At 39.1% G+C, this 24,956-nt stretch overlaps 2 long non-coding RNA genes across 4 annotated transcripts in view; one reads left to right on the top strand and one right to left on the bottom strand.

Annotated features, from left to right (window-relative positions):
• LOC116688842 (uncharacterized) overlaps positions 1–11,500 on the bottom strand; it is a 20,803-nt gene extending 9,303 nt beyond the window's left edge. The window contains exons 1-2 of the long non-coding RNA XR_004331870.1: positions 11,362–11,500; positions 1,393–1,397 (exon numbers count right to left, since the gene is read on the bottom strand). This is a non-coding gene — a long non-coding RNA (uncharacterized LOC116688842). The remainder of the gene's footprint in view (positions 1–1,392; positions 1,398–11,361) is intronic.
• The window catches only part of LOC116688840 (uncharacterized), a 78,599-nt gene that overhangs the window by 31,351 nt on the left and 22,292 nt on the right, over positions 1–24,956 (top strand). For 2 of the 3 annotated variants that reach the window (XR_004331867.1, XR_004331868.1), the window contains exon 3: positions 16,734–16,838. This is a non-coding gene — a long non-coding RNA (uncharacterized LOC116688840). Of the gene's footprint in view, positions 1–8,534; positions 8,674–9,720; positions 9,801–16,733; positions 16,839–24,956 lie in introns of all 3 variants that reach the window. The other variant, XR_004331869.1, reaches the window with a different exon arrangement.

Genomic DNA, 24,956 nt, shown 5'->3' with positions numbered 1-24,956 from the left:
GGGGGGGGGGGGTAACCTCTAACCTGCTGCTGTTATAAGTACCTCATTCAGTCACTTTGACTGGTGGTGTTGGGACCCGTTTTTCCGTCATAGTAACAGAAACTATTTAGAATTACTTTTTTATGATGTATTAAAATAATATTCAGAAACTGATGATTATCTTTTAAATAGTTTTCTGACAGTAATCCTTTCAGATGGTTAATGCTTCTTTGGTGTTAAAGCTGTGGTGCTCCAAGAACACTTGAGCTATAAGCTGAGAGAAAAGGGCTTCATCGTAACACTTTTATATGCACTATGTTGAGCATAGCAGTTATGTTTAGTGTAAAATGTATGTGGTATATAATATTATAGGTAGAATGTTTTCACAGTTTTTGTAGTACAAACAAGCCGACACATTTCATACTGTGAAATGTAGATTAGCTTGTCATGGCTTATGGGTTTGCACCTGTCCTGGATGACAATGCCAATAAAGTCCATTCATGTGCTTACATAATTATGGTCTGTTTCACCGGCAGTGACGCATTTCACACCATATTGTAATCAAGGATCACAAGAATCAGCCTGTGCTTTTCCCCAGTTTTGCATTGGCTGATTCAAATAAATGAGATACTTCAAGATAATTTACAAAATTCAAAAATATACTACAGCTATAATATCTACAGAAGTTACTCACTGTTTTTGAATATACGGCTGCTTGACCTGACGTGCAGTTACTAAACTTTTCAAAACTAAACCTATAACATGCAAATTGTCAGCTTTCTCATTATGAGTATGTAAAGTGTAAAAAAGTGCACTGGAGCTAACAGTTAAAACTTAATTGTTAGATTGATAAACAGCAATTTTCTAAAAAACAATTGATTTCTGTCATGATTTCTGTCATGATTTAGTCTCTGCAATGTTATGAATTGCAGAGACTAATTACAGTAGTGGTGAAATGATAAAGACGTGCCACTTTAGTCTCTTTTCTGCGCAATTTATAGCTTTATTGCAACTCTTTGTCTCCATCCCCGAAAGGAATTATTTGCAGATTACGGCTCTCATTTCAGTTTTCAGAGAGTACAAAAAAGATCTGATAACATTTAAGATTTCTTGTTATGCTAATTTGGTTCAGCTTTGCCAAATTAAAAAGAGGATGGCCTGAATTTTTAATGCACGGCTGCATGGATCAAGCACACCACTAAATCCATAAAACAGCCCCAACAGTAATATCATAACACTATTGTATTCACTCAGCCAGAACATCCCCTATTGCTCTCATCACTGTGTGCCACCATACTGTAGATAACTCTCTCCCTCTGATGCACCATATCTGATTATGTACCAAGTGATCATAGAACAGAGGCTGCATCTGAGATTTTAATTTTATTCTTCTTCTCCTTGATTAATACAGACATAAACTTGTCTAGTTGAATAGAATCCTCTACTTTAGCATAATCAGCTTTCTGCAGATAGCTTAAGGCTCTTTGGGAACCCCCACTCACTGCTCCCCACCCCTGACCCCCATTACACTCAATGACATGTGTTTGTTTATTTATTTTTCAAAATATCATCTGCCCACAAATGTCTGTCCATCCCTCTCCAAGAAAGTATAAGCCACAAAATGAAAGTGTGTCTCAATATGTCTCCGTATGAGCTTAGCCTGTAAGACGCTGCAGTCTGTCCCTAAAAACCTCATTCACATTGACCCGCCTACCCTGCCATCTCAAAAAAATACTTTATAATAAATGCATGATATGAATTAAGCATCGGCTTGTTTTGTTTTTTTGGATTTAAGGATGAGGTATCTGGTTACCACCTCTTTTAAAGTTCGGCAATATGCTCTGCATAGTCTTTGGTGTTGTAATCTTGGGGAACAAAGTGAAATCAGATCAAAGTGTAGCAGGAAGGTGATGAGCTGAAAATCTGCAGTGTTTTTTGACAACAGCTTGTCATTTGCTTGGTTTTGGGCAGTTGGTGCATTCTGCTGGTTGGATTTTGGATAATTATTTGACATCTGATGTAGAATTGTTCTTGTGTGCATTTTGCAAGAAGCGCCATGGATCTTTTTTCTTGGAAGTTGGAATCATGCCGTGGTATGAAGCACCGGTTTCGTAAAATATCTGTATCTTAATTTTTAGGCCAAAAACATCAAAGTTTAAAAAAAAATGTAGACAATTTAAACAATTACAGAACTATTAATAAAAAATGTCTTTTCTTTAAAAGTTTTTGTCCAACTTCTGATTCAAGTCCTAGAATAAAAGTCCTTCAGTATTAAAAAGTATCCACCAAGGTTGGATTACTGCAATAGCCCCATCTGGACCTACATGCCCTATCATACACACATACGTTATTGTGAACTCTATGCAGATTGGACACAGTGTGTACTGTAGAAAAAGTTTTAAATACTGATTTAACCATCCTGCCCAATTGTAGCCATTAAGCACACCTTGCCAGTAAAAACTTCTACGTCCACACAAAAGCATAACAGCACAGAAAAAATCCTCCTTTTTTGAATAAAAAAAGTAGTTTGCCCTGAGGGCGACTATGGCTGAGCGGTCGTGCAACCTGGGGGGCTTCAGTAAGAGGAGGCGAGGGAACAGGCAGGGAGGCAGGGACATCAGCGCGGTCTGCAACACTAGTCACGGCAGATGGACATATCACAAGGCCCGGCGCGAAGTTGCTATAACACATAATGTTGTTTGTGCCATGTTTCCACAAAGGCCTGGATCCTGAACTGAAACAGCTTGACTCGGTGTAATAAAATTGCCTGGATCCCAAGTGCATCCTGCTTTCTCTCGCATCACTGTATCGGAACAATCGCGTTGCCAGACACAATGAATTGGAAAACCTCAAGAGCATGTTGAAGATGCTTCCCAACGTTTTTTTAGATTTGAAATTAGTTTATTGTAGTGGAAGTGCAGTAAAACACGCCAAGGCTCATAGCTACAATTTGGTGAATATTGGTCTCTTCCCCCCCTCCCAACTGCTCAGCATGGAGCCATGTTAAAATGATCCTCCCTATTGTCTGACGGTCAAAATCCAACAAAGCGGGTTTCACTTACTTCAAGATGAAAAGATTATGAGCTCAAACATCACTTTAGTTATGGGTCAATAGCTTAGGGTTTTAATCTATCCCCCCCCAAACTGCATCACCATCATCATCACTTTTGGCACAGATGTCTTTGGTTAATCTTTAGGGTGCAGAGAAACATTCAAAAGGCATGGACTGTACAAGCATACAGAGATGTGAGAAACTTTCACTGAGTGGTTTCCAACTCCTGACTCACTGAGTCATGTGAAAGGCAACAGAAAACTGTAGTGTGAAATTAACGTGTGCTTTGAGATATTATCCACTAATCTAATGCTTGTCGTGCTATCGTTTGTTTTCACTCAATGTCCCGGCTCCCATCTGTAACCAGTTCACATGAAACAATTTGTAATAGTAATGATAATATGAAGAAGGGGGGCCATAATAATGATTCAAAAACATAACATTAACAATGGGAAATCTATAAACAGAGCCGAGTCACAAAAAGGGAAGTCAAAATAAATCTTTTTAACAAATGTTATTACATAAAAGACAAGTCTATAAAAACTTGTTTTAATAGGTGGTTTAAAATATAAAAACCGATGTAGCAGCCAGAGCCTTAGACAGAACAGGAGTGTGTGATTATAAATGTTGTTCTGGGGTTAAAGATCTTTTAATGCAACATCATCATAAGGGGTGTTGAAATTAATCATTGCATAAATGCATTGAGATGCGGACCTGGACAATTCTGCATCGATGCAGTGACTGATGTTGCTTGTTGATTTTCCAGTCACTGCTTTTTTTGTTTTTGACTTTTGTTTTTTTTGTCCGCTACATTCAGGAAGTGTCGTTTGTAAGAGCAGATAATATAAAGGGGAGTTCATATCTAAATTTGTTGGTTAAAACCATGTGTAGCAATACATAATATTGAGGAGGGGACGCATCGTGATATTGAATCGGTTTGAACTGTTGACAGGATAATCCTATCGCATCAAATTGTAAAACCAGTTAAGAGTCATACCCCAAATCAGATCATGTCTTAGTTTTGAATGAATATGTGATGCATTTAAATGTACTTTTCTAGACACTTCCAGAAATCTGTACATTCTCTCACGGCATACAAAGCAACTTCCTTCACTGCAGTGTCTGTACCTTCCATACAAAGAAGGATCATAATGATTGGATGCATGGTGAAACAGATAATCCAATCTAAATACCATATTTGATTGATATTGCACAGAAAATATTTAAAAAATGAACTCCCAGAAGGTCAAAAGTCAGTGACCATTATGTTATATTGAATTTAAAAGGAGAAGTGCATAAACCATCATTTGTGCTATTGAGACAAAGAAATATTAACCACATAATATCCAATCGTGAACACAGAGGAAAACAGTATCCAGTATGAGCAACAACTAAAGAAATGGCTGTGACACACTGAAAGCAAGTTGACAATTTGTATAGCATACGCATATTATCTATTATCTTTTTTACCCTGAATAGAAATAAGGTTACTGTCAGATTATGAAAATGCTGGTATATTGTCACAGATGCATAATACTTGGGCCATATGCTGTAGTCAGAGTAGTGTTCAAAGCTGCATGAGGAAGGATTTTAATGTTAATACTACAGATGTCTTGAGCTGATTCTAAGGATGGGATTGTATGATAGATCAGTATCTGGTATAATTTTTTTTTTTTTTAGCAAACACATGGATACACAGATAGTTATCATTAGCAACAAGCACTTTAAAAAACATTAAGATAGCAGCTTTGAATAATTTTAATTAGGATGAGCTAAATGCAAAAATTTCATTTTAATCAGGATTTAGCTAATGAATTCATTGCCTTATTGATTAAACATGAATGAGCCATCGGTGTTAAGTCTGTTTTGGGGTTGCATCAGTTTCAAAGGGGTCATTGTTAATTTGTAATGAAATCAGTACAGAGGCAGCTAGATACAGTTTGGTATAGTGGAGGAAGTACATAGGTTTTCTGTATCCTGCAGGGTCCACAGATGAAAATTAGCTTATAGCTAACTCTTGTACTGCAAAGGAGCTATGCGCTGCCTCTGTCATATAAACAAATACATGTGAAATGGTGCAAAGGCACCGTGAGGTTGAGACAAGGTTGTTGATTTTAAAGTGTAGAATGGTTGGAGATAGAAGATCCAGAAGTGAAAAATAAAAGAGCATTAGATGCGAGATTCTTCTACACTGAACGTTATTAAAAGTTCCATTTACAAATTAAAGTGGGTCATACATATCACCTATCCCGTGCAGGGCATGAAACACTTTAACAGTACCCTTTTTTAACATTGTAGTGCTACAAAAACTACATGTGTAACAGCTGCTTTGGTAAGTGTAAGTAAATGTAAAAAAAATAACTTGTCCCGCGATATCTTGAGCAGCAGAGAGATCTACAATCAGAAAATTAAAAACGCCCAGGTGTGATTGATGTGGGACAGGAGTGAAGGTCTGGACCTCAAAGTATCTTTGACTCTGCCGTCTGCGAGGACAGAGTGATTCTTTGCGTGGCGATTAAACTTTGAAGTATAAGGCCACATTACCTTTTCTTCCAGTGATTTATTACCCAGTTCCCTTGACTGTGTCTGGGGGCTTTGGACACGTGGGTGTGATTTATTGCTTCTGATTCATTTAAGTTCTTGAATAAACATTGTGGGAAGTTTCATTAATATCCCGAAAGGTTAAACAAAAATGGTACCTGTGCTGAAGTGAAGTTCTGCATCACTTTGTGTGTAAATAGCCCAGACAGGCCAAGGGTAAATGCAATTACCAGATCAAGAGAGACTTTGTTGCAGATTTGCAAAGATTTATTGTACATATGCATATGAAAAGATTAGACTCCATCATTATAAAATCATTTTTAGAGGGGTAGCAAAACAAGACATATCCCCCCAATGGAGGCTAGACACTGGTGGTGGTGGCGAAGGACCCCTATGCTGAACAGAAGGACGGAGTGTTCTACTGGAGGAAGACCCAGGGTGCCGCGGGGGATGGTGACTGGAACTGGAGGGTTGCACACTTTGCCTGAAATGACAGTTAACACAATTTTCTGTCTCTGGTGCTTCCACACTCATACAAACTTGAAAAAAAACATCCATGCTGTTTTGAGTAAGATACAGGTTTATGAATGTCCTCTGCCTTTACTTTCCGGGTGAGCTGTTCAAAACCGTCAAACCGTAGCATGCTAGTGTTAGCATGCTAGCTCATTCTCAATGGCACAGCAAATGAACACACTAGTGCACCATAATCTACAAAATAACTACTTCCATGTCCCTGTTCTGCAGGCATTCCACAAGTGAGCCCTCGTTTAGAAGAAGTCTCCCAGCTAACTAAGCTGCCTTGCACTGACCAAAGTTGGAGAAAGATTTATCTAGCTGATGTTATCTTACCTAGATACTGCACATGTGTGACTCCCAATAAAGGTGGTATAGATGTGAGATGTCTCACTCTGTAGCTAAAACAGAGACCTAAACATGAAAATGAAACCATGTAAACTTATTCTGGTACAACTTCAAAATACAATTCGGAACCTGTAAAGGAGCATAATATGGGCACTGTAAAGCAGGGATGTAATGCTGTGATTGGATCATAAATTCATAAATGATGCATTGCATTAGCATGCTGGGGATTTTAATTAACGCTAAAAACAAAAGGCATTTGCTGCTGCTCACTCTGACAGTGCAGATATGAAAAGTGAAGTCTGTGTCCATATGAAGTAGATCATCCCGGTCTGTAATTCCACTCAGGGATACTTCTTGGATGGCGTGCGGCTGGTGCGGCGCTTAATGTGGTAAACAGCAGCCATTCATTCCTTCATTAACATTCCTTTGTGCTGCACTGCTAGTACAGAAGGCTTCTTTAATTAAATCAGAGAGAAGTGTAACAACAGTCGCCATAAGGCGTGTATTTGTCTATACACTATGCCTGCGGTCGCGTCCGTCCAGGCACGCAGTTATGTGATTGTGGGGTTTTCACATTAAGCTCAAGGAAGAAACAGCTCCTCCTCATCACAACGAATCTGAGTACAACTGCTTGTTTATTCTGTGATTCATTGTGAGGGGACAACAGCAGCATATCTTACACAGCCTGCATCTCTCGAGCTGTATGTGTGTGATTTTAACTTCTCTGTTGTCAGAACCCAAAGTGTTGTATGTGTAATATTTGATTTTACAGTAAAAATGTATAATAATAAAATCTATAAAAATTTATTTGATTTATAAAGCACTGTTCCAAAACAACAGTGAAGTCATTTAATATATTAACATAACGTGATAAGACAAAAAAATAAAGTCAGACAGAATAAAACTAAAATGAAGAAATTAAAAAAAAACACTAACTTGTAAAACTGAGGGAAGGATTTCTGATCATTATTTATGTCAGTATTTGGCCAGAAGCTAGAATTAAGAGAACATTTAAAAAAAAAAACACAACCACAGGATATAATTAAGGCACAGTAAGAACAAAATTATATGGTCAGAAGTATGACCTGGGCTCCTCTTTCCACACACCTTTTGATCCTTTTGGTCTAGGGCCATTATCTTGCTTTGGGCCCCTCAGTTCCAGCGAAGAGCAATTGTAATGCTGCAATGTACAATGATATTTAAGATAAAAGTGTGCTTCAAACTTTGTGGCAGTAGTTTCTATTTTGCCCTTTCCTGTTTCAACAGGACAGTGGTGCCATGAACAAAGCCAGGTTTATAAACAAACCAGTGGGCGACCTTACTAATGCTGTTGTGGCTGATTGGGAGCAAATCCTGCAGCCAGAAGAGTGGAGGCTATGGACACATTTGACAATGACACATGGGTGCAATGTTTGGTGTCTGCATGTTTTCGGCTATGTATTGTATTGAAATATACATACATACAGTGGGTTAAACTGAGTTATGGTTCATAGTGGGTGAACTTAGACCAAGATACATTTTAGTGAAAGGCAGCAAAATCAAATAATGGGGCACACAGGCTGGGATTTCTATGACCTGTTTGACCAGTTCAAAAGTACATGGACACAAAGTTAAAACACAGTCTTTAAATTGGATGAAGAGATGTCTATAATGTTGTGTGCATGTGTTATGCATGGTAAAATTGAATAATCAATTTAGTTGATTGAATTAAATATCATAAATGTATCTGTTAATGTGTCATTTTTGGCATTTTTTATAAGTGTACTGAAATAATATATTTTGTCCACATTTTTGATTTTTATTTGTAAATTCAAATCCACTTTAACCCCCAATTATTGAAGATGTGGTTTCTGTGTACTGTACGAATGAGTTTGTAAAATGTAAAGCTGCTCAGTACATTTCTCTTAAAGCTCTTTGTTTTATTCAAACCTTTTTTCCACACGTCAATGAATTTGTGTTATGTGGGGAAACGAGAAGCGCTTGCCTGTTTGCGTCTCCGCGCCCACTTGTCGTTGCATTTATGTGCATGCTTGCAGACGCGCATGCCTGCACACATGCCATTGCATCTGTGTTTATAATATGTGCATGTGCTCTCTGACAGAGTGGCAAGAGCACGGAAGGATTCCCCCAGCGTCCCAGGTGCCGGAGTGTGTGTTTAGTGAAGGGTGAGGACCATCTGCCGGGGCTGGGTGAAATCAGTACAACATGCAGGTGCTGGGGTATTTACCCCAGCACGCAAGGTAAAAAAACAAAGCAGAGGGTGGGGGGGGTCACGACCCACAGAGAGCAGGGTGTTTGGCCTAGAAAATTTAGACCTCATGGTCAAATGCGGCATGCATAATTTAAAAGTGTAACACTTTTTTTTCTTCAAAATTAAACACTGGTAATTAAAGGTAGTAGTATTAAAGTCAATACGCAGGCCTTAGTTCCATTTAAATGACATTTTGCTGTTGTCTATCACTAATGCTAAAAGCCCCCAAATAACTTAATCATTGCCTGTTAAAAATATGAAAAATTAAAATAATGTAAATCATGTACATCTTTCCTGGGGAAACCTCTCTGGCTCACAGAAAATGATGCGTTTCCAGTAGAGGTGTGAAGATTAACCAATACCTTACAATAAACAGTCAGATATATGGATACAGATTGAACCAGTGCCACCAGTTATTTGAAAAACATGACATGACATTTGTGAAAAAACATTATGGTAAATAATTATTTTAAGATTGTGCTTGTTTCTTGTGGCATCTTTTAGAAACCACTAATGTATTTGTTGAGTTTTTAAGAATTTCCCAGTATTAAAAGTTCTTAAAAGGTCTGGTGGTAGGGTTGCATCCTTTAATAGCTATAACATTATATATTAGGATAAAGGTAATGGCTACTGTGCAGCAAGGATTTACAGTTTCCTCTGGAATGCCTGAAATTGTGTTCAAAGGACTGCGAGAGGACTAAATCTACTTAGGACCCAAAAAGACTTGGGCTGGCCATGCATTTGTTTTAGTTGTTAAAATAGGATCCACTTCAGTGTGTTCAATAGCTTCAGATGAATTTCTTGCAAAGAATCTTAAATACATGTGTCACAGTCGGTGAGCCAGACCTCACTGAACTAAGGAGCATAGCCTAACGTGGAAAAAAACTTCTGTTAACAAATTCACCCATTTGTGTTTGACAACTTACTTTTTTGTTGTTTAACTTTTTTTCCTAGCTGTATTGAAATATTTCCCTCTATTTTGTTTGTTTGTGTTGTCTTCATTAATATGAGCTGAACCTAAACCTTATAATTCCAGCCACCAGATCTAGATCATTCATCAAATTGGAAGCTGCAGTATACATGTCCAGTCCAGCATAGAGCAACAGCACACCAACGGTATGCCATCAATATATAGAACACATGCTCATAGCATAAACCAATTAATTTTGCTTCCATTATTTATGATCTGCCTCAGTCATTGAGGACACTGGGATGTTGAAATACACACAGCTTAGAGCCCTCCAGTCTGCCATACATAATTCTTTCTGATGAATTGTTGTACAGATGTTTGCATGTTCTGTCTGCAGACTGCAGTGCACGCGCTCAACAAAAGCAACCCTTTCACTGTAATCCTGCATGGAGGGAGGGCGGGTAGATAAAATTAAACAGATATGCTTATCTAAACTATTTATCAAAGAACCATATCCGAGATATAATCCTAATATGTTATCAAGAGCCAGGGGGATTTCGGACGTACGTGCAGCACAGAAATCCAGGTGTACGGGGTCGTAAGTCGGGGGATTAGAGGAAAGGTTATTGTAATTTTTTAAATAACACAAAAGCAGATTTCATTATTAAAAGGCTGAACAGACCATCTGGGAGGAGGACAGTACTTTGGTTTCATCCACTGTACTATGCTGTATTGTACCTCCATACACCAATTATTATTATTGTTGTTTTTCATCAACTCAGACGACCAGGTCAGTTTAAATGAAAAGCATTTACAAAAGCATATCTGATCATGTACTTGACTTGTAGTATGAGGACATCACAGTCTCCATGAGTAGATTAACAGACTGTACACGTCTGAGTTATGTCAGAATCACGTTATTCACCATGTACTATGGTATTACAGTAGAAGTAGGCAGCTTAACCTATACCAAAAGGCACACTGGTACAAACACCAGGATATGGATTGTGCTGTACCATTTTTATCAGTTTAACCTGGATTTGTCCCATCACTGCTTCCAGCAATGCAATTCACTGTATGTTAACCATTGCATCTGTTGACCTGAAATGTCACTGATGGGAAATAAATCCCTTTTGTGCTTAAACAGTGCAACCCTGTCACCAGACAAGAACGGACATTGACAATTGACATTACAGCAACCCCCAGAAATATTTACTATGACTATGTACTATGTCTTTCTGTCTTCATTATTCATGCGTGGCAACAACAGCATGGTTAAGGTTAGAAAAGGTGGTTTTGGCAAATAAACTATGGTTAGGGATGGTTATAATTGAATCAACGGAAAGATTTGTCTATAACCTGAGAAAAGATAGTGGTTAATGTTTAAAAGACAGTTAAAAAAAAATGCCATCGTTTGAAATAGGGTTATTCACCATCTCCTCTTTATTTATATAGGTGGGCAAACACATTTGTCTCAATGCATTGCATGGTCTTAGTCCGGGGCCGCCGCCGCTAGCTTAGCTTAGCTTAGCGTAGTAAATGGAATTCTATGTTGCCAGTTAGCATATTGTGAGTAAAAGTGACCCAACAACAACAAAAACAAAACCTAATCACTTCTTTGTCCTGCGTATTCACGAGTACAAATAGCAATGCAGATTAAGACTAGACGAGTTCCTAGGCAGATAATGACATTATGTGACTATATTGGGTGGAAGTAGGCTATAGCACTGCTACTTGAGCACAGAGATGTCACACAGCGACAATTACAAAGTCAGCCTATGATCACCTTAAAAATATATCAAGGATCAAAGGACTTATGTGTCAACAGGATTTGGAAAAACTTGTCCATGCTTTCATCTTCAGTAGACTTGAATACTGCAACGGTGTCTTTACAGGTCTCCCTAAAAAATCAGACAGCTGCAGCTGATTTCAAAGTACTTTTGCTAGTTTATAAATCGATAAATGGTTTAGGGCCAAAATACATTTCTGATCTGCTACTACACTATGAACCACCCAGACCTCTCAGGTCATCTGGGACAGGTCTACTTTCTGTCCCCAGAGTCAGAACTAAACAGGGGGGAGCAGCGTTAAGTTTTTATGCTCCTCATATCTGGAACAAACTTTTAGAAAACTGCAGATCCGCTGCTACTCTTTTCTTTTAAACCAAATCTTTTTGATGTTGCCTTTCTTTAAATGGTTGTTCATTTCTTTAATGTTTAATTTCTTATACTTCACTGTAACTTTTATTAATTCTTGTTTTATCTGTTTTTATTTTTTAACTGTTTTTGTGTAGAGCACTTTGAATTTCCCTGTTGCTGAAATGTGCTATACAAATAAAGCTGCCTTGCCTTGCCTATTGCAAGGCCACTCGCGTTGTTTCATTGGTAACACCAAAAAAGCTATTTGTAAAAAAGTTATGGAGGCAAATTACAAAGCAAACAGGATCTTGTAGATTAGCACTCAAACAGAGTAGGACACATTTAGTCCTCCTGTAAATCAAACCCCAAAACACACTACAAAGTAGGGGAAAAAAGTCATGGTAAGGATGTGCTGACAGATACAGACTCGCTGTGTGCTGCGCTGCTGTGCTCATATTCGTCAACCACTCTCTGAGCAGACTCGTGTGACACCAGCCACCTCGTTTTTGAACTACGCTTGCAGCTTTCTGTGACAGGTACGCCAGTCGGCATCAACATATCCAGCCACAACAGCCGCGACTCACGGCCCGGAGGTTCATCCGTTCTGACGGATATTTTCTGTTTGTTGCCCGAGGGATTACAGACCCAGATGAAACAAAGGCACAAACATAATGTTTTGTGTTGGAGCTGCTCCTGTCGGCTGCAGAGACTATGTAGTAGAAAAGGAAACACCCCCCCCCCCCAACCCTCTGATTTTGCTGTGTTCTTCTTGCTTAGAGAAAGGGATATTTCTCCAACAGACTGGACATTACCTACTTACAGCTTTGTGTATACACGGGATTTGTAAAATTTCCAAACTTGTGGATGAGATTTAGCAATTGGTGCTTGTCCGTCTGCTTTACTTCAGTTTTACAGTACTTTACAATTTAAAATAAAATAAAACTGTCAATCCACCAGTTACATCCAATTCACACTAACTTTAAAAACAAAGTGCATTAATTTAAACATCTGCAATCCCAGTATACCCAGGTTATAATGAGCTACATGAAGATGGAGAGCCAAACAATGACCAGACCAAAGTAACACTTTAATCTGGTAGACATACTTTTTTATGAATGTACTTAAACTATCTGAAACATATAAATGACTGCCAATCTATAATTGTTAGTATGAAGGCAGATAAGAAGTTGGGAGTATACTTTGTTAAATAAATAGTTTATAATAATGTTTAAACTGAGTTGAAATATTTCCATGTTTTTCCTGTGGTTGCAGCTGTGTCACCAATTTAAACAATCCAAAATAAGTTCAAATTTATTTTCTTATTTTGCTACTCAGGAAATACAAACAAAAACTGGATATCTTTTCTTAATTTTGTTTTACTGCACCTGATATTGCCATTGTAAAAAGTGCAGAATTTTCTCCTGCTCAAACTGAACTGCCGCCCTTGCTTCAACTAGGACAGCTTTTTCCTTTTACATTTTGTGATTTTAAAAGGCTGTTAGATAAGCTCTGAGCTTATTCAGACATTCCAATTGTCATCCAGTCATTTTATGCTAGGGGTGCATGATTCAGATTTGATATCTATATTTAGGCCTAAAGATTTGATTCAAAATCAATTTTTGATTCAAAAACGATTCTCAAGTAAAAAAACTATTCACAGTATGTAAATGTACATACTACTACATACAATGTATTTCATTTTTCCCATGTGATTTTTGGAATTCTATGAATTCATTTTGAATCTGCAGTGCTTGAATCGCGATACGAATGTAAATTGTTTTTTTTTTGGGGGGGGGGGGGGGGGGTTTGCGCACCCTTATTATATGCAGTTGTAATTTTAGCCTTTTTAGTTGATGACATTAGCATTATTAAGTTTTAGGGGTCAGTGTGGTGCTCAGGGACACCTTGTCAGGACTCTTTGTCAGGCCCATGACCTTCTGCCCACAGGACACACACGTCAACAATCGGGCCCAACCTGCCACCTCACAACATGATCAAATCTCCCAGACTGTTCATTTCATCACAGCAGCACCGACTGCTGGTATTTACAGCTGATGAGCACGCTCAGTAGGGGCCTGTACCTTGATGTATGTGGAGAGTCACAGTCATGCTTTCGTGGGGGTAAATTCAGAGCCATTGCACAGTTGGGACTCTTAAAGGCACAGCATTGTTTAGAGCGAGGAAGAGGCTGGGGCAGAAGGTCAGCGTCTCCATACACAACACAATTAGAGGAAGACACACTGTGGTGTGACTGACTGCAAATCAAATATCACAAGGACATTTCCAGTAAAGGGGCGTAGACAAAAGATGGGCAAAATACACTACACTGAAAAGGTACACTTTTGGACTGAAAAGTACATTTTTCAGAGATGTAAAAAGTATCCCAGATGTATTGATCCTACATAAAGCAATATGTTCGGTGGAAGCTGTTGAGGAATTATGCTCTCGTAGTGACTAGATGTCATAGGTTAAACACAAACTCATAAACATGAATTGGCAGATACAATACTCCCATTATTAAATCCTATAGGTTGACTATATGAGCTTTCTATACTGTCTTTAATCTCTATACTGTCTTTTGGCAGTAAATGTAAAATCAACAAATCATCACTGTTAATTTTTGTAGAAAAAAGATGAAAGGATGAATTGATCAAAACAGTTTTTTTTTTTTTTACTCTACAGAAGCATGTTAGAATGGCTGGTGCAAATTAATCTTTGATTGCAACAAATTAATTACAATGGACAGAATACTACAAATAAACAACACATTCGCCACGCCAAGGAAACTGTTGCCAGTTTTTGTCTATTTTTTGTGTTTTATAAGGGTTGAAGAGTTTCACTTTACGATGTTTAGAGGGAATTCATACTTCTCATACTCAATATCAGAGCAAGACACATCTTTAATATTGCTTGGAAAACAGAATTAATTATCACCATAACAAATGTCTGCTGTCTACTTCTGTGGGTGTTTGTTTATAAGTGTGTTTTTGTACTTGTCCGCCTGTGAAATGCGGTTGGAGTTTCAGACATTTGGTGAGAGGACAGTTTAACAAAGCTATTTTGAATCCTCACATCTTCAAGGCTGAAATGTATACAGTAACTTGAATGAATGTGTTGCGTTTGGTTTGCCTTTAGCGTTTCAGTACATTCAACCATAAAGATAAGTTACTTTATGGTTGACTGTACTGAAACACTAACGAGTTGGATTTACTGCAGTAGCTGCAGATGCTGCAGTAGCTGCAGATGTGGGCGGCTGTGGATCAGTGGTAGAGCGGTTGCCTGCCAATCGGAAGGTTGGTGGTTCGATCCCTGCCCCTGCAGTCATTGTCGAAGTGTCCTTGGGCAAGACACTGAACCCCAAGTTGCACATCGGAGTGTGAATGTGTATGAATGTTTATCTGATGAGCAGGTGGCACCTTGTACGGCAGCCCCGGCCACAGTGTGTGAATGGTGAATGTTTCCTGTAGATGTAAAAGCGCTTTGAGCAGTTGTTAAGACTGGAAAAGCGCTATATAAATGCAGCACATTTACCTTTAGTTGCTATTGAGAAATGTTGATCTGGTTTGCAGTTTGCACCTGTCCCGTCAACAGTGTGGACTCAAATGCAGAGATCAGGCAGGAGAGGTTTGAGCTTGAGAATTTAACAAAAAGCAGAGTTCCAACCAAAACAGGGATCCAAAAAGCGGTAGGCTAACACAAGGTGTCAAAAGGAAGACGGCAAAAACTAAAGTCCAGAATGATGAAAAAACAACAGGATCTAAAAAACAGGAGCTTAGAGACTGGGGAAAAACTCAGAATAACAAAGTAAAACCACAGGGAAGATTCCGAACACAGGCACACTGACTAAAACACGCTGACGGTACACCAACACAAAAAGATGATCCAACATGAGACAAAGGGAACACATAGGTTAAATACAAGAGAGCAAACAAGGAACAGGTGATACAACATGTGAAACACATCAGGGCAGAGCAGAACAATCAGACAGGAGAGAAAAAACAGGAAGTAAAACTAGTGCCAATGCCAAAATCAAACAGGAAACAGAACATACTTACTGGAAAACACAAGACAGGAAGTACAACTAGACAAGACAAAGGAGGAAACTAGGACATAAAAAACAGTGAACAAAACAAATAACAGGGAACAGAAACCTACACAATAATCACTGAATAATACACAAAGAGGAAACAACCCACAGTACAGAAACAAACAATCAATAGGGAAATACAGGAAACAAAAATATACACAACCATAACAATCTCTTCACTAAAGATGTTTGAACGAGGATATTTCCCTTCACAAAAACTCCAGATGCTTCTTCTTCTTCTTTTTTTTTAATGAAGCAATGTGTTATACATGCTATGAATTAGCATCAGAGTTTTTGTTTAGGGTGGAGCTAAATTGAAGGTTAGTTTACTATTTAGGTCAACAGCTCAGATTATACTAGGATTGGGTTTGGGGTAAACTAAGTTTCTAACTGCAAATATTAAGTGCATATTACACCAGGAGTATTAACCATATTCAGACTGCACAATATTTTAATGAGATGGTCACTGTGTCGAATTACATCAGGGATTTCCAAAGTGACCCATTACACAGGAAAAACTTTGAAATTGATGCTCAGGTGGTTGGGCCATAATAGGGCTGATACTGTGTAGTATAAATGGAATACGATTTTGGGAGAAAAGGCTTTAATAGGATATCTAGCCAGTGCCACTAAAAAATAGATGAAATATAATGAAATAAAGACGGTTAAGTTTAGGTAAAGACTTTGGTTAAGTTTAGTTTTATAGTATAGTTCTTGGGTTTAAGGATTAGGACTACTTGTAGGATCAAAGAAAATGTTGGAGGTTGAAATTTAATCAACAGAATGTCCTAACAAGTCTGACAAATACATTTTGTGTGTGTGTGTGTGTGTGTGTGTGTGTGTGTTGTGGGGGTGTGAGTGGGTGTGGGGGTGTGTGTGTCCGTCCCTCTTTGGACTCTCCTTGCTCTTCACAGATCACTAGCAGTCCTCCAGCCTCGGCCCCCGTCCTGATGATGTAATTATTTCCCAGTGGCACCTGGGAGCAACGGCCGCCATTCGGAGGCATCGCTCACAGCCAAGTATGCAGATGTTTCTAATTGCTTTCCATTACCAAGAATAACAGCTGTTTATATCTATCAGCAAATAATTCACAAGAGTTCCAGACTGTTAGGATAACATATCCCACCTGGTCACCATCACCAGTTGTCAACAGCCGAGGGCTGCGCTTGCCAGGCCTCTTGTTTACCGAATCCCCCGATAAGCTCGGGCTTAGAGTCACCTTCAGCCATCTTGCTTTGCACCTCCCAGGATTTCCTATTTTATCTTACAAATCAATCTTTTGTTATCATCTTAAAAAAGAGAGAAAGTACATTTTGTTTTTGTCATGACATCCTGTGCTGTTATTATACCCAGCTTTATCAAAACAATATTTCACATTAAACCCTTAAAGCTCTACTGAGAAGTATTTCAATGACTGTGTGTCACCTAACCCCCCCAACCCCCCCCCCCCTTCAGAGTTTATGGAGACTAAACCATAGTTACAAGGAGTGAATATTGCACTTGCATTCAACTCCAAAGTAATGTGCATGTTGCTCCATGTCTGTTTGATGAGTTCATTGACAACTGTTTGCTAAGTTGTCAGCCATACCAGTTTCTTAATTTCATATGTCAGGGTTGTTTGTTAGTCAAAACAATCTTCAAAACATGTAAACAAATCGAGCTTTTGAACCTATTGTCAGGGTAGTCAGGGCCTTTATCACATAGAAGTTAAGCCCCCCCCCCCCTTGGGATTGTTTGTAATTTTAGGGCATGAGTTACTAATTTGAGAAACAGATATTGTGGTTTTCTGGTGTTTAGATGTTTAAAATGTAAATACCTCGTCTAGAACTCTATGAAAAATAGAAACGTTTTTCAACTTTTTGTTCTGTAGTCTTGTATGTTGCTGCAAACAAGCAAACAGTAAAAGACCCAATCCGACCACCCCATAAAAGTGTAGCTCTAGAGGTCATTTTAAAGGGCAGCGTCGTTTGTTGTACAGAGTTGTTGAATCGTACTACTGGAGCAAGCAGACTTACCATGTGTCCAGAGAGCTGTTTTATTTCCAAAGTGATGACTTAGTCGCATGGTGCTTTAAATATTATTGGCCTTGCAGCTCCTCTTACATTCCTTTTCATGGGGCATCAACCTTAATTTGGTCCAGCAGTGAAATCAGGGAAGCTCATCATTGTCCCTCCCTTTCCCTTAACTGAACGAACTTCAGATCTACGATGCCTCTCTTTACGTTTCGATCGGATGGTCAAATACCATGAAGCATCCACCTGCATGTGTAACTTTTTTTATCAGCCACATTCATACTCCATAACAAGTCTTAATATTAAGTCTGGTGCTTATTTCTGGTTGTCTATATTGTTGATATTGATTGCTTACAGTGAATGCTGGAGACTGTATTTCTCATCCGATTAACAGTTTATGTTGCCTGCTTAGAGTAGATCGTAACTGCAATAGTTCTCAGAATTTAAAATTAGTGTTTTGCCTTTACTGTACCTTAACCATATTGTATTTGCCATAACCACATCCCAAACATTAGCCATAACACAGTTGCCATGAGCAGAGAAAAAAAGTGTGTTTAAAACATTGTGTAGCACGTTAAAAAAAAAATTCACTGAAGGTATTCTGAAGTTTTACAGACTCATCCAATATCAGCCTTCTGTCCTGACATAGGGTTGTTTTCATGTCACCCTTAGGTGATTATTGGAGATTGACATCATTTAATCCATCATTCATCCATCATCTTTTCAATCTCTGTTTATGAAGTTAGAGTGCCATTTATTTCTCTGTTCAGCCATGATGGTTTTGATGATTTTGCTGCTCATACAAACTGGGAGTAAATGTGTCATAGAATTTGCATCTCTTCCTGTGTACCAGCGGATTTCCCCCTGGTAATACCTGCACATCAGTGTTTGTTTAGAACAGTAAAAAGCTTAAAATAAAAACATGACAGAAACGTGCAACAAAATGTTCTCATATCAGAATGTCACAGATGATTAAGTGAAAAGTAACATGCTGACTGGACTGAACACTGCGGCCTTCCCAAAAATGAAGTCTGCCTTTCAAGCGCCATTCCTGTTTCTGGCGGCAAGGCCCAGCCCAGTATTGTGTGTGTGCTCTGTCTGACACGCTGGCTGTTGGGAATGAGCCATCTGACGGGGAGTGACTGCCAACAAGAGCAGAATGTCATTATGAGTGGAGGCTGCTGCGGGCCTGCCACCATCATAGGGAATTCATCACCACAAGTGATGATGATAATGGACTTTGCTGCAAATGACTTTGGATGAGCAGTGTTTTGGCAAGCGGCACAGGGTCTGACTGGATTTTTTTCTCCCTACCTCAGAAACAGAGAAGAAGGCTTTCAGTGTCCCAGCTGGGATGTGGGATGCCCTGTGGTTGTGGAATTGACATTGGGTAAATACTTTGTGTTTGTGCTGAATTTGGACTGCCAGTTTGTTATTGTCAGTCTAGACTAGTCAGAAACAGTTTGATTAACTGTACTTTCTGAATTTGATAGAATATATTAAATATTTACATTAATTAATTAAGTTAAGTTCATGACTATAACTGCATGAGTCATTCAGTCACGCAGTCATAAACATCTATTTCGACTAATGACATTTCCAATAACATCACAAACACAGCTTCTTTTTTTTCTTCAGTTTTTTTTTTACAATTTAATAAATCACATTCTGTAATTGGCTGTTTCCATCATGTTCGCTCCTCTGAGAGCCCAGGGATTCAGAAATAATTGTCCAACTTTGCCAGAGTGCTCAAAGCAAAACTCATCAAGTGATAACTTAAACCGCCTAGTGTCGCCTCCACATGAGAAAGTAGCTATGTGGAGTTGACAAAACTGTGACGACTCTATTATGATCAACAGGAAAAGGAAAGCTAACAAGACCGAGGCTCATTATGAAAAGTGACAAACAACAGTTAGTTGGAATCGGGGAGGTTTTATCACTATTCTTTGACAGAATCCCTTTCAGTGATTATGAAATGCCTCATTAAAGCAGCCCACTTGAAAGCGCACACAATTTGATGTGAGATAAAACTCCAGGAGAGAATTCATGTGCAAATTAAAATAGAAGGTAAAACAGCTCAGTGATAGACTGTTGACCACATAATTAGCAGTTTCAACCCTTTTTTTGTTGCATAAATGCAACATTCTGTCATGCATATTCAAATATGAGCCCTGCTCTGACATTTTAATTGGTTAGAGTTTCAACAGACAACAGAGAGGAGAGGATGGCGGCTCTTTTCGGCGACGCTCTGGCCTCGCCTGAAAGAGCCGTCACTCTGTCTGTCATGCAAAACATCTTTCGGGGTTTGTTTACCAGGCATGTAGCAGAGTGAGTACTCTCTGGCTGCTAATGTGACAGTTGCACTCTGGCTTTCAGTTCAGTGGACATGTTGTTTTGGAGAGAAAGCAGGAGGATGGTACCCAACTTATCTGATTACCGATGATGTACATCACACATCCCCGACCGACTTTGCACCGAGACAGCCAAGCGAGAAGAAAAGGATGTTGGTTATCTGTAAACAAGGCTTGACTGACATTGCGGCAGATGATTTGTGAGGCTCAGCTGAAGATCCGTGCCACATGCATGCCACTGAACTGAAGGATATCACGACACTGTGGGTCAAATCGGCAGTCATAGGACACCTGGTGAACAGCTTCATATGCAGCTTAATGGCACATTCCTGACTGCTGACTCAACCTTTGTATTTATTAGTGTATTGTAAAGTAAAAGTCCCAATTAATGCGGATTTATCGTGTATTGCATGTGTAACATGTATGCACATTCGTTTCCATTCACCCATTTTAATGCACATTTTAAAACATCTGAAACTACCAGAATTTTATTTTAAATAAAAAATTCATGGACAATTTTTGTGGGGTTCCACATGGTTCAGCATGGGCCATGCTGCTATTACATCCTCCACGCTTCTGGGAATACTTTTGCCAAGAGTTTGGAACTTGGCTGCAGGGATTTGCTCCCATTCAACCCATTCAAACACAAGGATTAGTGAGGTCCAACACTGATGTTGGGTGATCAGGTCAGGGTGTTGGATGGGGATTGAGGTTATGACTCAGGGCAGGCCAGTAAAGTTCTTCCACACCAAACTGGGAAAACGATTTCTTCATGGACCTGGCTTTGTGCACAAGGGCACTGTCGTGTTGAATCAGGAACGGGACAAAGAAACATGTTGCCTTAAAGTTGGAAGCACACTGTTGTCTTAAATATTATTGTGTTCAGTAGCTTTGGAAGTTGTCCACTTGTTACTGACTCTCACAGCCTTTGGTGTTACTACACGATCTAAAACCAAACGACAGAAGTGCAGTGAGCCTTTGCGAATGTGAAACCATATGGAATCATTTACAACTCCTGGGCCTATATCTTTAACATGCAGTCAACAAGCCACCTGATTTAGGTAAATCGCTACTTGAAACACAAAAGAAGTGCACAGACCCTGAATTCATTTGGGTTTCAATCATATGGCAGATTTCTTTTTTCTTCATATTACTAAGCATTAGGTCATCTCCCTAACCTTTTTTACTGCAATAATTTCATCCATGAGTAACTCATGATTCTTTCGGCATCATGTTCTCTTATTTTTGTTATGGCTAAATGCCACAGGGACCTGTGCTAACTTTAACCAGCCGTAATTTTAATTTGCAATGCATATGTTTCAGAAAAGAGCCCCACAGTTGGTACACAAAACACCCCATGAGCGCCGAGGCAGTGACTGCTGTGGCAGAGGTCCATTAATATGCATACCATTGCTAAAAGCTCCAAAGTGACCTACATGACAAGGTTCAGTATACACTCCAACTGTGTGCTACACTTGTGGGACTTAGCCGTCCATGTTACCTTAATTAGTGTCTTCTTGCCACGGACGGCTTTTTTCTGGAGAGGCTATTGAACTTACCCGCACACTTGTATGCTGGGGTCACCTCGGTCACTCCAAATGCCTGGCCCTCGACAGCTCAGGCACCTCTCCACAGCCAACAAAATGGTTGCCATTAGCCTTTAGAGGACGACTGCTAACATCCCCATTAGATACACTTTAAACTCCTGGAGTGTGTCACAGCCATCCAACGATGACACTTCAGCTCTTCCAGGTAATCCTTGAGGCCCTTCACTGACAGGATGTATCAATTAACAGATTTGTTTGCTTTCCTCTCCTCCGACCTCATTTGCATAGCAGCCAGCTAACGCACCGCTCAAGTTCAAGAGCACTGTTGACACTGTGTTTTTTTCTTCTTTTTTTTCTTTATCATCTACAACAGGCAGCAGAGGGGCCAAAAAATTAAAAATCACAATACATTTTACAACTCAGCTGCTGTGTTGAATAAAAAGTATCCAACAGAAGTGGTTCGGAACACAGAAAGTTACAAGATGTTAGCAACCACTCCAGGGCTAACTCCATTGTTGACACTTATTCCTGTTTGGTCTTTGTCAAAGGAGAATTTAGCATTTCCAATGCTAAAGGACAGCTGTTGCTGGCAGGCCTCTTTCTCACTGGCGGAGGCACCACTGTTTAGGGCGGTAATCTGTCAGTGCGGTGGGGTTGCCAATGTGCTCTACCCCTAGGTGGAAGCAGAGAAATGTGGCTCGGGGCTCTAAGCATAGCAATGAGGCCAGACAGATGTAAAAATCCACTGTGGTTTTGCAGCCTCAGTGCTCTCTTTGGGTGTTTGCCTGGATCCTCCCCATCAACCAATTTGAATGCATCCATTCCCATGATGCAACACTGTTGCAAGGACATATTCATCCTGTCTGAGTGGAGGCCTTCACCATGAACCAGACAATTAGTATATTCCCTGGTGTGATATTTTTACATGTGTGGAAACCGCACATAAACCACAGAATAACCAGACACAACTACTGTAAACTGTATTTTTTTATATCATGAATTAATGCTTCCTAAACCTACAGGGGCCTTTTGCAGTTGAGGATGATTAGCATTCTGCACTAACCCCCCCAAACACACACACACACGCACACACACTGAAAACACACTGAAACTCCCTCAGATAATTATCAATACCACTTGCATACTGTTTTCATGATTAGATGTCATTGTTCAGTATTCGATAATGATCGTCACCACACATTTTCTAGCTGTACAATTTGTGGTTTGTTGGTGAATCTGTGCACTCAGGCCCTATAGATTTAGAAATAACAATCAGAATGAATGAGCGGGGTAACGAAATGTAAACACTGAGAGAGCATTTCTGACACTACACATGAGGATGCAAGGGGAATTAGCCAGAAAGTGATGCTGTAAATCCAGCTGCTTAATTTATCTAAATATGCTAAGGTCTTCTTAATTATTACCACAGCAATTTCCATCACTGCTGCTGCTGGTTTAACAGTTGCATCCTGCAAATCAGTAAATTGCACAACTTTTCTTATCCCACACAAGCCTGCAACTAGACTGATTATTATAATTAACATGTATGTTTTTCTAATCAGACAGAATGTCTTGGACTACAAACAAACAGGCCTCATAGCTGCATTACACAATGTATAGAAATCATCTTCTTTCTTTTTCTTCAGTATTTTCCTTGTGTGCTTTTATCATACAGACAGCTTGTTGTTGTGCCTATATCATGTGTACTGATTAAAACCTGCAGTATTCTTAACTAATAGACACAAACAATTGTAATTGTAATTGTAATATGTTTATCACCTCAAGATAAAACAAGTTTAATTTTGGAACTGGATTTAATAACATTATTTATCTGTTTTATCAAGTGTAAAACAATTGTCTATGTTCACACCCAGATTTGTGACTATCAATTTTGCATATTGTTGCAGGTTGCCCAGGAAGAATATCAGTTTTATCTTCATTTAGATGTAAAAGATTAAAAGCCATCCAGGCCTTTGTCTTTTAAACACTCAGAAGTATGAGAGAGTTGTTTTCACCTCTTGTGAGGGGCAGATATATTTGGGAGTCATCCCCATAGAAGCAGTAGGAGATGCCATACTTTATAATTATGTTTCCTAGGGGGAGGAGATATAGGGAGAAAAGAGAAGTGGTTCTAGAATTAAGCCCTGTGGAACACCACAAAGAAGGGGGGCAGTAGATGAACTGAAGCTTTACTGAAAAGCATCTCCCAGACAAATAGGACTCCCTGATACCAACACAGTGCTCTAGACGAGAGATAAGAACTTTGTGGTAAACTGTATCAAATGCAGCAGTGAGCTCTAAAAGCACTAGTAGGGCAGAATTGCCAGAGTCAGTGTTTAACAAGAGCTCATTAAAAACTCTGAAAAGTGCAGTTTCAGTGCTGTAAAAATCTCTAAAATTCCACATACATCTAAAAAAGACTGCAGCTGTAGAAGTACAGTCTTCTCTAAAAAATTTTAGATAAGGGAAAACTTCGAGATAGGTCTATAATTGAATAAAACCGAGGAATACGGATTTATTTTTTTAATCAGGGATTCAACAACTGCTACTTTGACATATGTTGGAACGACACCTGCTGCCAAACTACTATTTATGATTTTTTGGACATTCAGACCAATAGTCTCTCAGGGTTCCTTAAAGAGGCGAGGGGGCACAGTGGCAGTGGGACAATATAAGGGTTTTAGTTGAGTGACGATTTCAGTGAGATTTAAAAGCGACAGAGCCTCAAACTGGTTGAGAACAGTTGAGCAAGGCCTTGCTATGGAAGGGTCAAAAGCGGGGGATGAGATATGGGCTCTGATATTAGCAACCTTGCCTAAAAAGTAGCTAAGAACATTTTCACAGACTTCAAATGAAGCTTCCAGGCAGGAGGATTGTGGAGAGTTTAATAAAGAATCAATAGTTTTAAACCCAAATTTTGGGAGATAATGTCATAAAAATATTGTGTTGACAATTTTCTGATATTTTCTCAAGCTCTCAGAGACTTCATGTGATTCATGGAGCTTGTCCTTTTTCCACCTGTAACTTTTAGAATAAAAAAATAATAAATTTACAGTAAAGTGCAGTTCTTAAAGTTAGAGAAATTGGAATCAGATTAGTTTTGATTCTCTACTGACATCCTGCTGGATTAACAGTATTCACAAACTTTCCAATATATAAACGCATTGTTCATTCGTGCAACTCTAGTCTGTTTGTAGTTGGGCAAGGCAAGGCAGCTTTATTTGTAT

The sequence above is a fragment of the Etheostoma spectabile genome, chromosome 5 (assembly GCF_008692095.1).
Source record: "Etheostoma spectabile isolate EspeVRDwgs_2016 chromosome 5, UIUC_Espe_1.0, whole genome shotgun sequence".
Taxonomy (NCBI): Eukaryota; Metazoa; Chordata; class Actinopteri; order Perciformes; family Percidae; genus Etheostoma; species Etheostoma spectabile.
This window is presented reverse-complemented; position numbering and strand designations above follow the sequence as displayed.